Here is a 17,519-nt window from a genome sequence, read left to right as displayed (position 1 = left end):
TTTATTATTTTAGTTTTTTATTCTTATTATTATTATTTTATATTATATTTTTTCAATTGAGTTGTACAGGTTAGGTCACATTAAACTTGGAAAAAGTTCTGAAATGATTTACCTGTGTCTAATTCTTTTTATGTCACAGAAACCTGACATTTTAGAGGGGCATGTAGCCTTTTTATATCCACTGTGTGTGTATAATATATATATATATATATATATATATATATATCAATCTAAGTATATACAGTGGATCTCTACTTTAATATCACAATAATACATAACCAAAAGGGACTTGGGGCATGCTGATGTCGATTCAACAGATGTAGTCAATGGTAGGGAAGTTTATAGGTATTTAAAATGTACACAATATGGCCAAAAGTTTGATGGCGTCTGACTATCACGTCTATAGACATCCTTGTTAGACATTCCACTCCAATTCATGGTGTTGATGTTGGATGAGAACACCTGGTTCTCAATGGGCATGCCAATGCATCCCAAAAAAGTTAATAGGATTCAGGTGAGGGCTTTGTGCAGGCCAGTCGAGTTCCACACTAAACTAAAAGAAAAATCACAAGAATTCAATAAAACACCACTAACAATTTTCATAGCCAACAGCCTCCTAGCAAGCAGTAGCTCTGCAGTGGGTGAAGCCTTATGGGGAAGCTGAGACACTAGTATCCAATCAGGTCCATTCTCGCCTTGTAATTGACAGCAGGTAATAGGTGGATTCTATACCAAATAGCAGGCTGGGGAGAGGGATAGAGAGAGAGACAAAATTAATGATGTGGCCAGTTGACAATTCAGAAATGCATCAGCATCAGAAATGCTGCTATTTCATAGATAAAAGTTCATTAAATGATTTCCAGTAGTCCATAATTTGTACTTTTTCAGCAGTGATTTGCAATATATATTTCCTATATTTATGACCAGCGTATGCCTTAGTATCGATAGGCTCTAAAGTGGAGCACTGAACTGGATCACCAGTGCTGGGTGAAAAGTGTATACAGTTCTTCCTGGTAAAATGAACATGGAATACAAAACACTTTGCGATGACGCCACACTCAGTGACTATGCCAACAGTTTTCTCAGACAGCACTAAATGCACAGACCAATTTATGTCTTTTTATATGAATACATCCAGAACTGCTGCTCTTAGCATTTGAAGAAGCTATACAGGTCTGTGGTTCAGCGCTCTCCCAAGGGGAAGGGGAGCTGTCCAGACAATTGATGGCTGTACTGTCACTGCTAGACTCAGTATGGCACCTGAAACATGGCTTGCAAAGCAAATGTCTGCTAAGCAACAAATGGTACTGAGCTGTTTGAGTCAATGTTTATCATGCGTCAGGAACATGTGATCACTGTACCACATAGTATCAAACAATCGCGCCAAGATGTGGGTTTTTAGAGATGACTCATTAGGTATTGAAAATAAGTAGCCACCATACCCCTAACCTTAAAACCCAACTGTGGGAAACCACTGGAGCATGGAGAAGAAGACATTGTGGGGACCAGTCTAGCAGCACAGAAGACCAAGTAAGTAGATCTTCTTTTCTATGTCCCATGGCCCTAAATAAGCACTGTTTCCTGGAGTTGGGCTTTAAGTAGACACTGTCATTAAAGAGAATGTGTCTTTAAGCCTCCAAAACTTCCAGGGTGTGTCAGATTCTAGTTTCTAACCTCTGTGTGCAGTAGTTGTAGCCAACAGCCACTATGTCACCAATGTGTCCCTGCAGCTCTGTATTTTTGTATCTTAAAGCGATTGTAAAAAGTTATATTTTTGTTAAACTAACATGTTACACTTACCTGCCCTGTGCAATGGTTTTGCACAGAGTAGCCCCGATCCTCCTCTTCTCAGGTCCCCCGCCAGTGTTCCCAGCTTCTCCTCGTCTTCACGGGCCACCGTAGGAAGCCGCTTCCTTTGGTGGCACACGGGTGGGCTCACACACGAGATGGGCTGTGCAGGTCTACTGACACACACACAGTGCAGTTTGGCCCTGTCCACTCCTCACTGGATTTGATTGACAGCAGGAGCTAAAGGTTCCCGGTATTGCCACTATGTCCAGTGAGCATAGAGAGAAAGAGAAGAGAGCCACTGCTCTCGGGCACAGTGCTGGAAAGGGCGCTGACAAAAGAAGGCTTTTTACCTTAATGCAGAGGATGCATTAAGGTAAAAAATCTTCACCTTTTACAAGCACTTTTAAAGCAGTAAACACCGCTTGGACACTTGTACCTACAGATAAGTTTATATGAAAGCTTACCTGAAGGGAAAAGAAATAATCTCCAAAATGTGCACTGTTTAGGATATATCCACCGTCTCTGCAGCCGGAGACATCACCGATGCATGCACTCTGAAGGGGCGGCATACTCATGAATATTTGAGATAATTAATAAATAGGTTTAAAAGCAACTAATTTAAAATACCTAAATTTGACTTCATACCATCGTTAGCAGAGGGAATATAGCGCTTACAGCCAATCAGGTGTGCATAGAGGAACGACCCATCAGTGTGGAAGTTTTTTCACTGCCCAGCCATCACAGCCTGGGGTACAGAGGTGACTTACCTGTACCTCCTTGACTTTAGTAGAAAAATGTAGCTCGCCAATCTAGTTGTGTTATGTAGTAGAGCTGTGTACATCTTAAAACATACTGGAAAAAATAAAAAATCCTTTTGGCACGTAAAATACCATGCTCCTTTCAGACCAAAACCTTAGACAGAGCTGTAGAGAGGGAAGGGAAGTGAGTAGGGAGATAACTCATCGGTCTGACTCCTTCACTTGTCTGACTTTCAGCTTTAGCTATTTAGCTCTGTAAACAATAGGTTATCCCAGCATGGCAGTAGCCTCCCTGGCGGTATTCCCGAGTGTAGCTCAGGGTAAAGTTTCAGTACCAAAAGCGGTAACCCCGAGCTACACTCGGGCTTACCATGTGGCGCTGCTCCGGGATCTGTTCTTCTCTACCTTGTCCTGCGCTCCCGCAATGTCCCTCCTACAGTGTCCCCTGTAATGTCCTCCGGTGGATGCCGGCATCTGTCATCTGTGTTCCGTCCCCTGCGAGTGTCGGGACGTACGGGAAACGGAACGGCGGGAAATTTGAAAATGACAAAAAGTGACATTCACTAAATTCACTAAAATAACATAGTAAAACATTACTGTATCAAACCATTTCACATACATTTTGTCCCTAGTGCTTTGTCCTGTGCCCTGCCTGCATTTTTACTGTTCTTTCTGCCTGGAAAATAAGAAACGTCCATGGCGTCCAAAAAGCGTCCCTTTAGGTCAAAATCGGTTTTAGACCAGCTAGAGAACAGCAATAGTAAATTAGAGCTACTTGCAGAATTGAGTGATAATGATTCGTGGGGAAATTCATCATCAGACACTGAAAACTATTTTTTGAGACTTTGCTCGGTGATGTGCGAACTTGGCACTATATTTCACATTTCAGTGTTTTTGGTTTGATTATATTATTGAATTAAATTATTATATTATTATTTTTATGATTATTTATTAAATTATAATTTATGATTTTGTGTTTCAAATTTTATAATACCCGGGATGTTTACTAGACTCTTGTTTGGACAGATTTCAGTGAGTTATTCCTAAAAATTACAGGCCTACAATAAAAAAAAATACATATTTCCATGCAAAAAAATGTACCACTTTCAGCACAGAAATATGGACATAATCAGACCGCTAGAGAGGTTAAACAACAGACCTAGGAATTTAGACCTGGATAAGAGGATATAAAATATGCATATGCAGTATTTTATAGTAACGAAAAAATTAATTCATTTTGAAAATCAGAAAAATACAGTATATCTAATTTACATTCCCATTCATTTTTCACCCATTCATAGAGTACATATACGGAAATACAGAACATCGTGGTAGGCTTATATTAATAAAACGGTGCCCAGATTACCAGAGATCACTAAATGAAGAATCATAACTGGCTTTTCTCATTTTTCATCCCACAGAGTAGAACACGTTGGAAGGCAATAAAAGGGACAAATTCTTGATGAACAACTTCTCAAGCTGCATTAATTAACAAAGACCAATTTAAAATACTGTTGACAGCTTTTCAAATTTGAGCCAGAAAGCCATAAACCAAATGACTCATGGCAAATGCAGCCATAAGCCTGTGATCTATATTAGTCCTGCCAAGTGCATATGCACTCAGATTGAATTTGTCTCCATGAAACAGGAACTTAACAATATCAAGACTTTGTTGAAAATTATTTACCGCTGACAAATCGCTGCCCTAAAATAACATTCCGAAGACGGCAAAAAGAATACGATTCCATCAAAGTGATAAATCAAAAGTACATTATATTGAAATATTATTTAGAACAACAGATGTTTTTCTTCAACTAGCAAGTAAAACAAAGGTGATTTCATGTATGAGATGCTTTGGCCATATGTTTTTGAGCTTAATTAAAAGGAAGCATAATGTCATATGGCATGATAAATTGTCTAATGTTTCATCTTACTGAGACATCTTATATCAATGCGAAAGTCATATTAATCAGTGTAAGACTTACGATGCTGCAGTACATCAGTTTTTGGCACCTCTTTCTTCCAAAACTACGAAAAGCCAAGATGACAGATGAAGCACAAAAGCAGTGTTAGAATCCATTGCCACCAGATTTCCGTAAAGGAAAAACTTTTTTTAAGTTTTAAACAGAGAGGGTAAGGGTTGGACCCAATGTCAATTTTATTATTATTGCTGACCGTGTATCCATTGGGGAGTGTCACCCCTTGATTTGTCCTGGTGATTACTGCCATCAAGACAGATAGACAGAAGTAATAGAAAATCAAAAACGTATGCTCTAGAAAATAGAGTTGTTACCAGCATTGTCTAATATAGGAACTGGAGGTTGTGGTATACATATTGAGCTCCCTGGTTCAGAGAACAGCTCTGACGCTCTTGGTGATAAAAGGTGCATGTATAGGCACCTTTAAAGCGGAGCTCCACCCAAAAGGGGAAGTTCTGCTTTAAGCCTTTGTCCCCGCTCCCCATTAAGGACTGGCACCTTTGGGGAGCAGGTACTTGAATTTGACAGGTACCCGCTCTCACTTCCACTGCAATCGCCTAGGTGATCGGAAGTGGAAGTTGTCCTCCCCCCTCCCTCCACATAGTCTTCTGGGACACGCGAGAGGCCCCAGAAGACTACGGGGCCATTCACAGAGCGCTTCTCGCGCATGCACAGTGGGCACCCAGCTATGCAGTCGCAAGCTGTCACAGCCGGGTGCCTACAGTTAAGATACCGGGGCTGAGGACAGAATACAGCTGGTGAACCCAGCTGAGGTTAGCACACTGCTGGATCGTGGGACAGGTGAGTGGCTGTTTTTTTAAAAGTCAACAGCTACAGTTTTTGTAGAAGCGGACTTTAATTTTTGTTCACAGGAGGCTGGAGAACCACGTTAACATTTTATGGTTACCTACTTCCTGGCAGCAAGTGGAGCTCTAGGTTCTTTTCACATGTTTACCTGGTTAACCTTAACTGCTTTACTTAAGTTTTAGAAAGTTTAATAGGTCAAACTCAATGTACAACCATAGGTGAATGATCAGAGGACACCTCACCCCCAATATGGATAACAATATGAATTTTCGATTATTGACAGCATCTACTGTGCTTTCAATTTAGCAAACCCATCTTGCTTTATCACACCAGTGTAATGAGCATATTAAAGGGTTTTTTTGGTATAATATTTGATATTAAAAAAAAGAAAATAGAAAATCTGATAATAGGAAGAGGATGTAACAAAATTCTGAACTTATGAAACACTTATTTAAACTTAAAAAAATAAAATCAACCCAAACCTAAGTTTCACATTACAGCTGGCCACAGATTGATTGAAACTGGCTAGTTGACCAGAGACTGGACAAATTTCAATTCATTCAAGTTCGCTCCTGCTTGACAGAAGTCATTCTAACCGAGAATGCTGGAAAACTTTTGGCTGTAGCGCTGATCAGTGTATTCTGACAGTGAAGGAGTCCCCGCTGTCAGAATACAATGACACAACAGATAAGATTCCTCCATCCACCTCAATTGTGGATGGAGGAACCTATTTTTTTTTACATGTTTTGGTGAGGTGCACTGTGCAATGGGGGTGATGTTTGGCATCTTCACCCTGGAAAACAGATGACCTTGTCATGGCACTATACTCTGTATATCCCCACTGATCTTTTCATTGCTCTATTGCATAAGCCTTTCTTCACATCCATGCATTTTGCTACAGAAACAAATCCCACTTTCTGCACCTTTGGTGAGGTTCAAGGCAAAACGCACTCACCACACAGAGGTATGAATGTATCATAAGGACCATGTTATTCACAGCAAATCCCATTCTTATTTCTCTAAAAAAAAAAAATGTATATATATATTTTTATGATTTGGAATCACTAATACACTAATTTTATAGTGATTTGTAGCTCATTTGATGAGCAACTGAATTTGAGTATCATTTCATGTTGGCGACGAACTCGCTGATGGCAATTTCTCAGCATTTAACTCTATTGATTAGCTACAGACCACTACAAAATATCTCCAGTAAATGTTTTTTTTTAATTCTTATCACAGCACTTGCAGTTCACAACATTCAATGCTGCTGGCTCCTACTCTATGTGCCACTTCCCTGAACTCTCAGTCTTCACAGGAAAGAGTTAGGAGTAGACAGTGCAGTCTGGGGTCTGATTGTTGGAGCTTGGAGAAGGAAGGAGGGAAAAACACATTTAATACCACTTTAAGGACCATTTAATGTGAATGGAAAGCTTTATAATAGCGTGTGTCAATGCACACAAACACTCTTGTGATTGTGCACATATTTGTGATTCAGCACTTAAGAGATTGGCACTGGAATGCTGAAAGGTTGTAACTTTGTGGATAAAATAAGTAAAATATTAACAGGTTATGTTATTATTGTCTGCTTATGATTTTCAAACCATTTAAAAACTGAGGGGGCAGATATCATGTCTTGAAGTTCTATCATTCCAGGAATATAATGTGTCAAAGGGACTACAAATCATTGTGCTCAAGAATTATTTATAAATATACAAAATAGATTTATTGGTTCAAAAGAGACATTCACAAAAATAGTCAACCATTTTTCATGAAACAGAACACATACAGTGTATAGATGTGTAATGTGCAAGATCACGGGGTCAAATGAGTATGATCTATACGTACCTAATATGTACCTAGAGGTTTTTTATATTCTGGATGTCTTTATTTTGTACTATGAAATTAGTTTTGTAATTTATATTTGAACTTCCCAAGGGATAGATTTTAGCCACTTTTCTACCAGCGCTGTTTATAAATGTTGGCTGGTAGCAAGGGCTCTTAGGCTCCATTTACAGCAATGTGACTTCAGAGGTGACTTTAGTCGCACAGAATCGCATGAGAATGGAAATCACATTGTTTTCAATGATGACTGTTTACATCAGTGCAACTCCGCTTAGTGCAATTTTGGAAAAAGTTCCTGTACTACTTTTGTGTGATTCCAGTGTGATTTTGGTCCCATACAATATACAAACCAGTTCAAAGTTGCATCCAAATTGCACTACATAGTCACACTGAAAGTTAGCTCAAAATCAGATTGCAGCAGTGTGAACCTAGCCTTAAAATGGAACTTTAGTCAGAATTTAAATCCTGCTAAACCCTTTTTGCAGGTATAGCTATGGAAAACATTAAATATAAGTGCCTATACTAATTAAAATCCAGCAATACACGGTCTCACCCTGCTCTGCACATGCTCAGTTGTTCTCTATTTTTAGGCACAGTGCCAAATTTGTAGAGGCCAATCTGCTGACAGTCTAAAGATTTAATGCTGCTCAGGACTCTGGGCTTCAGAAAAATGGCAGCCTCCAGAAAAAAGAATCAGGAACAATAGTGGAGGGAATTTACAGCACACACTAATTTTGGTGGCATTATTATTGATGTGGAATGTGTGTTCCTTGCTATAGAACATTTTTTATCAAGTTATGGGTAAAAGTTCCACTTTAAAACACACTCCCAGATGTGTTTACATTTGTGACGCCAACTGTTGGCTTTCTGGTGGACATGATTCACAGTCACCAGATATATTTTCACACCACTTAAACGTATTGCCTTTCCCTCCCAGCGTGACAACCACCCATTTCTTTTCTGCCAGATATCCCATACTATGCTGTCCCTCCAGCAGGTTCGGGACAGGCATGGCACTAGTTGTAGGGTAGAGTGGAGGATGATCAGCGAACATCCATCTCCCTTTCAGTGAATGCATACACAGAATCAACATATATTACATCACTTTGGGGATTAATGCTGTCATACCCTAGCTGGCCGGGGATGAAGCTGATCAAACACAATCTGTGCTTGGTCAGCTTCATTGGCCCTTTAGGTGACAGAGAATTAAGTTAAAAAAATTTAAAAGTAGTACATCAAAATAAAAGCACCCACCTCAACATACACATGAACATAATGAAGTTGGTGCACCAAAGTATAGAAACAACAATTGCACCACACATTGGATATCACCATGAACATCTGAAAGAGAACAATAATTCCGGGGCCATCATTCACTGTTACCTTTAAACTGATAACCTGTAAATGCTTTTAAAATGTCAACAATGGACCTTATTGGGTACCAATATTTGTCACAGTTTTATGGGCCTGTGCAATTTTAAGGCTTGACATGTTTGGTATCCATTTACTCGACCCAACCCCATCTTTTATATTTTACAAAAAAACTGGTTAAGATATTGGGGAAGATTTACTAAAACCGAAGCACACAGAATCAGGTAGTCACCTAATATTATTTCCAAAGGAATCTGCAGGATTTGTAAAGCAACATTTCTCCGTCAAAAAGATTGAACATAACTTGTGAAATGACATCATGATGCTATTGGCTCATATGAGATTTGAGAGAATGGGTTTAGATGTACTTTTAGCAGATGACAGGCTCAGCATAGATATCACAGACAACTAGGGTCTCTGCAGGTATTTATCTATATTATTATTCCATCTGCTTTGGCTGAGCACAAAGGAACTGCTCTTCTATTTTAATGTGTTGACTGTGAGCAAAATGTACAGCATGTAAAGACATACACAACTATAGAGATCAGTTATCTGTACACTTGCAGTCGTTCTGAGTGCCGTTTTTTCATCTCATGAGTGCTGTAGCTGTCAATGTGATTTGGAAAAAAAATCTGATCTAGCAGAGAGGACAATGCAGAAGTCATTCTGACCTTCCCTTGCCAAGCCCGGTTCTTCTGACGGCACAGGCAGCAGAACTGGTCCAAGGACTAGGTGAAGTCCTAAAGACTTTATTTTGAAAAATCCTTTAAAAAATGAGTTATCTATTTTTAAAGATTGACAACATATATGGTCTGCATATTTTATAGTTTTACCTTCCTATGGATTTTTCTTTCTGTCCATCCAGCCCTGCGATTTACACAGCCCCACTATACAGCACAGCCAGACAGATGACACCACAGTAGTGTATCCTCTGCATTCTCAGCCTGCTGATTGGACAGTGAAAAGGCAGCTGCAGACTGATTAGATAATCCCTGTGCTCAGTCTGCTTTCTCCTCCTATCCATGTGTTACTTGATAATATATATGTCTGCAGCACTTGGATTGGCTCCCAGTCTTGCACCTCCTTCTCCTAGTGTGGGAGATGCTGTAAAGGGCATTGCCAGAGATTAATAACAGGTCAAATGCAGGTACATACACTGGCTGCATCTAAAAAATATACTGTATATACATTTAGGTCCATATATATTTGGACACAGGCACAATTTTAGATTTTTTCAGGTATTTACTAAAACATATTCAAACTATAGTTATATAATGGATATGGGCTGAAAGTGCACATTCTCGGGTTTAATTTGAGGGTATGTACATCCAAATTGGAGGAAGGGTTTAGTAATTACAGCTCTTAAGAGTAGCCATTCCCCCTTTTTCAAGGGACCAAAAGTAATTGGGCAATTGAATTAAAAGCTACTTCATGGCCAGGTGTGGGCTACTCCTTCATTATTTCTTCATCAATTAAGCAAGTAAAAGGTCTGGAGTTGATTCTAAGTGTGGTATTTGCATTTGGAATCTATTGCTGTGAACCTACATCATGTGTTCAAAGGAGCTGTCAATGCAAGTGAAACAGGCCATTGTAAGGCTTCAAAAACTAAACAAATCCATTAGAGACATAGCAGCAACATTAGGAGTGGCCAAATCAACAGTTTGGTACATTTTGAGGAAAGAAGAACGCACTGCTGAGCTCAGCAACATAAATAGACATGGACGTACACGGAAGACAACAGGGGTGGATGATCGCAGGATCCTCTCTATGGTAAAGAAAAACCCATTCACAACATCCAGACAAGTGTAGGACACTCTCCAGGAGGAGGGTGTATCATTGTCAAAGTCTACAATCAAAGGAAGACTTCATGGGAGCAAATACAGGGAGTTCACCACAAGGTGCAAACCATTCATAAGGCTGAAGAATAGAAAAGCCAGATTAGACTTTGCCAAAAAAAATCTAAAAAAGCCAGACCAGATCTGGAAAAGCATTCTTTGGACAGATGAAACTAAGATTAATCTGTACCAGAATGACGGGAAGAAAAAAAGTATCATGATCCAGAGCACACAACGTCATCTGTAAAACATGGTGGAGGCAGTGTGATGGCATGGGCATGCATGGCTTCCAGTGGCACTGGGTCATTGGTGTTTATTGATGATGTGACAGAAGACAGAAGCAGCTAGATGAATTCTGCGGTGTTTAGAGATATACTGTCAGCCCAGATTCAGCCAAATGCAGCAAAGTTGATTGGATGGCGCTTCACAGTACAGATGGACAATGATCCAAAACACACTGCAAAAGCAATCCAGGTGGTTTGGAAGGAAAAGAAGTGGAATATTCTGCAATGGCCGAGTCAATCACCTGATCTCAACCTAATTGAGCATGCATTTCACTTGATGAAGGTAAAACTAAAGGCAGAAAGACCAACAAACAAAGAACTGAAGACAGCTGCAGTTAGAGCCTGGCATCAGAAAAGAGGAAACCCAATCTTTGGTAATGTCCATGGGTTCCAGACTTCAGGCAGTCATTGCCAGTAAAGGATTCTCAACAAAATATTAAAAACGAACATTTTATTTATGATTATATTCATTTGTCCAATTAAATTTGAGCCCCTGACAATGGAGGAACGGTGTATAAAAATGGTTGCAGTTCCTAAAATTTGTACTGGATATTTATGTTCAACCCCTTGAATTAAAACTGAAAGTCTGCACTTCAAATTATTTGGATTGTTTTGTTTTACTTTATTCTGGTGGAATACAGAGCCAAAAGTATGAAAATTGTGCCTGTGTCCAAATATATATGGACCTAACTGTAAATTTATGGCCCATTCAGACTGCCTTGTTGCCATTTAAAATGAATGGTACTGCTCACAGCACTGATCTGTGCACCATGCATTGTGGCAATGTATGGTAGAATGCGCATTTTATCACACGTTACTATAACACATTTATCTTCCAAAAAAGGCTTCAAAACATAACTGAAAGCAAAACTTTTCTTTTTAGGTTTTATGGTGGCCATACGTTTATTTTATTTGTTTATTTATTACAGGTACTTATATAGCGCCGTCAATTTACACAGCACTTTACATGCCTTGAGAAATGATTTCCTGATCAATTTCCTGATAGCAATAAGGATGTCAATATTAATTTTGAACAATGATTGAAATACAGTATATGTTCACAAGTTATCAATCAAATATCTGTTTTCACCATAAAATCTCATAATCTGGTGGATCGAAATATGATCAAAACCATGACCAAATCTCAATGATGCCAATCAATGCAAACATTTTATGCATATTATTGATAATTTTCCTCTATGGCTGATTGACTCAGCTGGACCAAATATCAATCAAGGCTGGCTAGATCGGAGACGTTAAGCCTACTCAACTTTGCTGATCTGATCGTTTTGATCAAAATCACACATTGATCAGACATAACCACCATAAAATAGAGTGGAGAGGTTTTTACTGCCATTTGTGCCCCTGTTAGGGAGATTTAGCCTCCCTGCTTGTTCTGGTGACTGATTTCACCAAAAATTCGGGAAAATCTCACATTTTGAGTGGTCACCAGAATAGGGGAATCCTCAAATTGGGACATTAGTTTGGAAGACTACCAGGGGTTTCCCTATGGCACAGGAAGTGATGGGAAATTTCCCCAATGGGACAGATGGCAAAAAAAAACCTGAGAGGGGTTTTGCTTGCTCCTTGAAAAACAATGTTTTGCCTCCAGGTCTGCTTTATGCACTACAGCTATGATAAATAAAGTACTGCCAGTTACTAAAGACTGCCACATTTGCTGTGCACATATCTGTGGAATCTTTTTAAACTCCTACACAGCTCCAAAAAAGAAGAGAACAGGTCCTTTGGTTTCTCTCTTTCTAACTAATGAACAAAAGCTACAGGTTGTCCTCTAGTTTGAACTCTACTTTTTGTAGCCTCCAGACCACGAGATATTTACAAGCATTAATTATGCTGCCTAAAAGCCCACGCCGCTTTCAAATACTCTTATCCTTTTAATTTTACCAAATGACTCCTCACACAAATTACTATTTGTGAATTCATTTTCTCTCTGAATCAACTAAAATAGTTACCATTAATTCTTGCCACTTCCCTAAAATTGATTTATAAAAAGAATCCAGTACATTAAAAGGAGTACTTTCATAAATATATACACTGGTTCTTTTTAAAGAGATGCTTTGCTTCAGCCATTGAATAATAAAGGTCCCCCTGCCCCCAAAGTGATATTTCAGTCTTTGGTAGATGTTGAGCGAAATGGCCTGACAAAATCTGAAGGGCTTTGTTGGGGAGATCTGTGCCCTTGAGTTCTTGCGCTATTATGAGGGGTTCAATTTTCCCTATTTTTTTTTCACTTTGTGTTTATATAATTTTGTTAGTTCACAGGTGTAGTATATTACTGTGAAGGAGCTTATCTATATTATTATTGGTATTATTTTATAGCATATTACTGAAGAGGACCTTATTTATATTATTATTATTATTATTATAGTATATATTTTTATTACTGAGAAGCTTATTTATATTATTATTGCTTTAGTTTATATTCCTAGTATATTACTAAGGAGGAGGTTATTTATATTTATATTAGGCCTCTTGCACACTGCAGCATGAAAAAGTTTTTTTTTGTTTTTGTTTTATTTTGGGGGTTTTTTACTGATATAAAATGCTGCCCATTGTTTACAATGTTCCTGTACAAAAAGGCGCGTAACCAAGCGTTACGTATTCTTGAGCAAAAAAAAAAATATATAGAAAAATCTGCATTCTTGGTCAGTAATTGTCGCCGGTACGTACAAATACGCACATATGAGCATAAGTACTAATAGATTTTGTCTAGTAATGTATTGTGCATGCAAATGCATGCAAATGCATGCAAATATGTGCAAAACAAATGCCTGAAATTATATCCAGAAATGCTGATGCTCAAACAAAAGTACTGTGTGCAAGACGCCTTATAGTTTATATTTGTATTACTAAGAAGGAACTTGTTTATAATATTGTTATAGTTTACATTTATATTTTATTACTGGGGAGGATCTTATTTTTATTATTATAGTTTGTATTCATATTATATCACTGAGGAGGATCTTATTTACATCATTATATCAATATTTATAATCATTATTATTATTTTAGTTTATATTTATAGAATATTTCTGAGGAGGAGCTTTATTATGTTATTATTATATTTATATGTATATTATATTATCTATAGCATATTACTAAGTAGGAGCTTATTTACATCATTATTATTTTAATTTATATTTATAGCATATTACTGAGGAGATTATGTATGTTATTATTACAGTTTATATTTACATTATATTACTGAGAAGGATCTTATTTATATTATTAGGATTTTAGTTTATATTTAACACTTATGCACGTATAAAGTGAGGCCCCTAACCCCACCAGGCACCATTCCCCACTATTGCCCTCACTACCCTCCCCAATTTTTACCTTTGTTCTCATATCACCAGTAGCAATGCCTGGATAAAAAAAAAAAATAAGTACAGAGCAAGTGAGGCCATGCTCCCTGTATACAATTGAAGGCTTCAGTTTCAATTTTGACCACAGTGTACAATAAAATATGGACACATGGCATTTCTCAGGACAGATTTCCCAATGGTGACTACTGGACCATGCCTGTACAATGCTTGTCGAATCAGCCACTGGCAGTCTCCATCAGACGCCCATGTGGCATCTACAATGTGCTGTTACCCAATAACAGGAACTGTATGAACCTTCATGGCAGGATCACCAGGTATTTTTTAATGAAAACTTCAGATCGCTTCTCGGCCTTTTGGCTAAGATCAAGTGTAGTATCTGTTCTTATCAGTGTCCAGTGGGGGTGCTCCCGACCATTCTAGCTTTGCGGGGATGGTTGTTGTATAGTACCCTCACTGGTATGATGGGGGTCCGGAAGGCTAGTACCGGAGGGAGAGAAACCGGGGAGCGCCACGAGTTAAGCTGGGGCCCCGGGAGTAATTCCTCTGGGAAGACTGGAAGGACCCAGTACCTCCTGATTTGGACGGATCTACCTTGGTCTGGCCTGGGGCTGGGGACGCAAAAAGTCCGCAAACTCAGTGCCCCCTGAGTAGTCGCCTCAGGGGTGTCACTAGTAACACTTGGGTGTGGGACCCCACGGTGTGAAGATGACACATGGTCACTGTTTTTCACTCCTTTTTGCACAGCGCCCTAAGGACCAGGTCTTTTGGCTAAGTCCAGGGCAATTTTTGCTACGGGCCTCAGGGCCTGGTCTGTGCACATTTCGGCACGGTAACATTTTTTTATTTTATTTACTTTACCTTATTTATTTATTTATTATGCACTCCCACGTTTGTCACTTTTTTCTTTGCCTTATGTGTGTGTTTTTCACGGATGGAGGGTGTGGGTCCTCGGGCCTACCCTGAAGTCTAGGGGGAGGATGTGTGGCCATACGGTTCCTTCCTCCCCTGATCCCTAGAGGACTCTTCTTCGGGAGAGTCCCCTTGCCTAGTACTGAATGTCCGGCTTCGGCTGGGCATAGGGAACGGTGGTCCACCAGGCCTTTTGGCCAGGAGGACCAAGTGGGAACCTTGTCCCCGTCAGGAGCTTCGTGCCCCGGGGGATCAGGGTAAGCGGTCCAAGCCCCTTTAGGGGTAGGACACAGCACACCCCTAAGTGCACTTTTTGTGTGGTGTTTTTGCACTTGCACTTTTTTGTGAAACACTTACGGGTTTTTCGTTATAGTTGCACGTTTGCGGACTTAAAAAAAAAAAAAACAAAACTTTAGATTTAGGAAAAATGATAATCCGCAGATTATTGCGGAAAGGCTGACAGATAGCTGCTGACAGCTAAGTCTGTTCAAAGTAATGACAGGCAAACAGGAGCCACAGTTTTCTACCAATCTTCAAATGTATCTGCACATCAAGGAGTTACCGGCAGTTAGGGACAGATGCATCTGTGTGTGTCCAGGGTCGGGCATCGGTCTCTAACCGCAGGTAACTGCTTATGAAGACTGGCAGCTTCTGTCTGCCTGTCATTGCATCTTGTACAGGCTGAGTGTTTGCAGCTGTCAACAACAACCTGTCAGCCCAGCCGCAATATTCTGCTGATTTTGCTGCTGTCCTTATCTATTTTCCTGTGTGCAGGAGGCTTTAAAACGTATATAAGATTTTCATATTTTTTAGCCAGCCAAGGATATTACAAAGCATCTTTTTGTTAGGAAATTATTATATCCTATGACTTTTAAATGTGTTGTGGCTGATGGCATTCCACTTATTTGTGAACCATTGGGGAACATCAAAATAAGATCATCCAGAAATGTTCAGCCTTGCCAGTCCTGCGTTCCTATGATATTGGTGTCTTGAGAATATATGATAAAGGCTATTCTCCATAACCAACTGACTCAATCAATGCTAAGGGTATAAGATGATAGGTAACAATGTATAACTCAAGGTCATAAGGGTTGTCTAACTCAATGGAACTATATGATCTCCTCATATATCAAGTGGCCCATGGGTATTTTTTTATTAATATTTATAAAGAGATAACTTACTGTATAATTATCAAAATGACTTCAGCTGTATAATGGACAATTTCATACCAATTGTATAGAACTGTGCAGCTCTTCTTGCCATACAAGTTATGTCTGCATCTTGTATATACTTAAAGCGGAGCTCCACCCAAAAGGGTAAGTTCCGATTTAAGTCTTTGTCCCCCGTTCCCCATTAAGGATTGACACCTTTTAGGGAGCGGGTACCTGAATTTGACACGTACCCACTCCCGCTGCGATCGCATAAAGTGATCGGAAGCGGAAATTGTCCTCCCCCCTCTATCCCTGTTGTCTTGTGGGACACGTCCCAGAAGACTACAGGGTCATTCACAAAGCTCAGTGCTTTTCAGGCATGCGCAGTGGGCACCTGGCTGTGAAGCCGCAAGCTGTCACAGCCGGGTGCCCACAATGAAGATGCCGGTGCCGGAGAGAGAAGACAGCCAGTGAAACCAGCCATGGTGAGGACACCGCTGGACCGAGGGACAGGTAAGTGTGTGTATTTTAAAAGTCAGCAGCTACAGTTTTTGTAGCTGCTGACTTTTTTTTTTTTTTTTCCAGGTGGAACTCCACTTTAACACACTACACTGTTGTCAGCAGTCAGTTTGTCATGCTAACGAATGCTAATGTTTTCTGAATAGCATGCATAATCAGCATTATATTTTATTCTTTGATTGCCAAAACTCAACTTCTCAAAGGGGAGCACCTCGTCATTGAAATGATCTTGTAACCTCAGAGCTAGAGCAATACAAAAGGTCTTTTCCACTTTAAATGTGCACAGTTATCATTATTAGAGACTGTAAGGACTAGTTCACACGTGTGTCAATACCCTCTGTTTAACCACTTCCCATCCGACCCATGTAGATAAACGGCCGGATGGGAGCGCAGCCTTTGCGGGTGGACGTTTCTAAATGTCCCCCCACATCCACTGCCTGTGCGTGCTCCCTGAGAGCGCATGGCACCACAATCGGTGCCCACTGTGTCCTCCGGACACAGCGGAACACAGATCGCTGTACGGGACTTCTGTGTGAGGTCCTGATTCATGTGATCACTGATTGGCCAATCAGTGATCTCATGAATAGTAGTAAACAAGATGTCACTTCCTGACATCATTGCATACTTCTTGTGCAATCTGTGAATGATCACAGAGGTCACATGGTACAAGGCTATTCACAACAGCCTTGTACCACGTGACAAGCTGTGACCAATCACAGCTCTCACAGTATTTCTCAATGGCTGTAGGAATGCAGCCAGAGAGAAGGAGAAATTATTGTTTTTACAGCCTTTATGGGTAAAAAAAATAAAAAAAAAGCTTCATCACCCCCCACAAGTAGTACAGTGTCAATATGGTGACACTGAACTGCTAGGGTGACAGTATGTTAAAAAAACAAATAATAATATAAAAAAATAAAATAATG

General features: G+C 39.6%; 1 protein-coding gene and 1 pseudogene across 4 annotated transcripts in view; one reads left to right on the top strand and one right to left on the bottom strand.

The window, feature by feature from the left end:
- CDKL5 (cyclin dependent kinase like 5) overlaps positions 1–17,519 on the bottom strand; it is a 434,956-nt gene that overhangs the window by 400,864 nt on the left and 16,573 nt on the right. The gene's annotated exons all lie outside the window — the stretch shown is intronic.
- Positions 14,355–14,470, top strand: LOC149457311 (U2 spliceosomal RNA; annotated as a pseudogene).

The sequence above is a fragment of the Staurois parvus genome, unplaced genomic scaffold, assembly GCF_062004578.1.
Source record: "Staurois parvus isolate SC_StPar_1 unplaced genomic scaffold, SC_StPar_1.0 ptg000327l, whole genome shotgun sequence".
NCBI classification, from domain to species: Eukaryota; Metazoa; Chordata; class Amphibia; order Anura; family Ranidae; genus Staurois; species Staurois parvus.
This window is presented reverse-complemented; position numbering and strand designations above follow the sequence as displayed.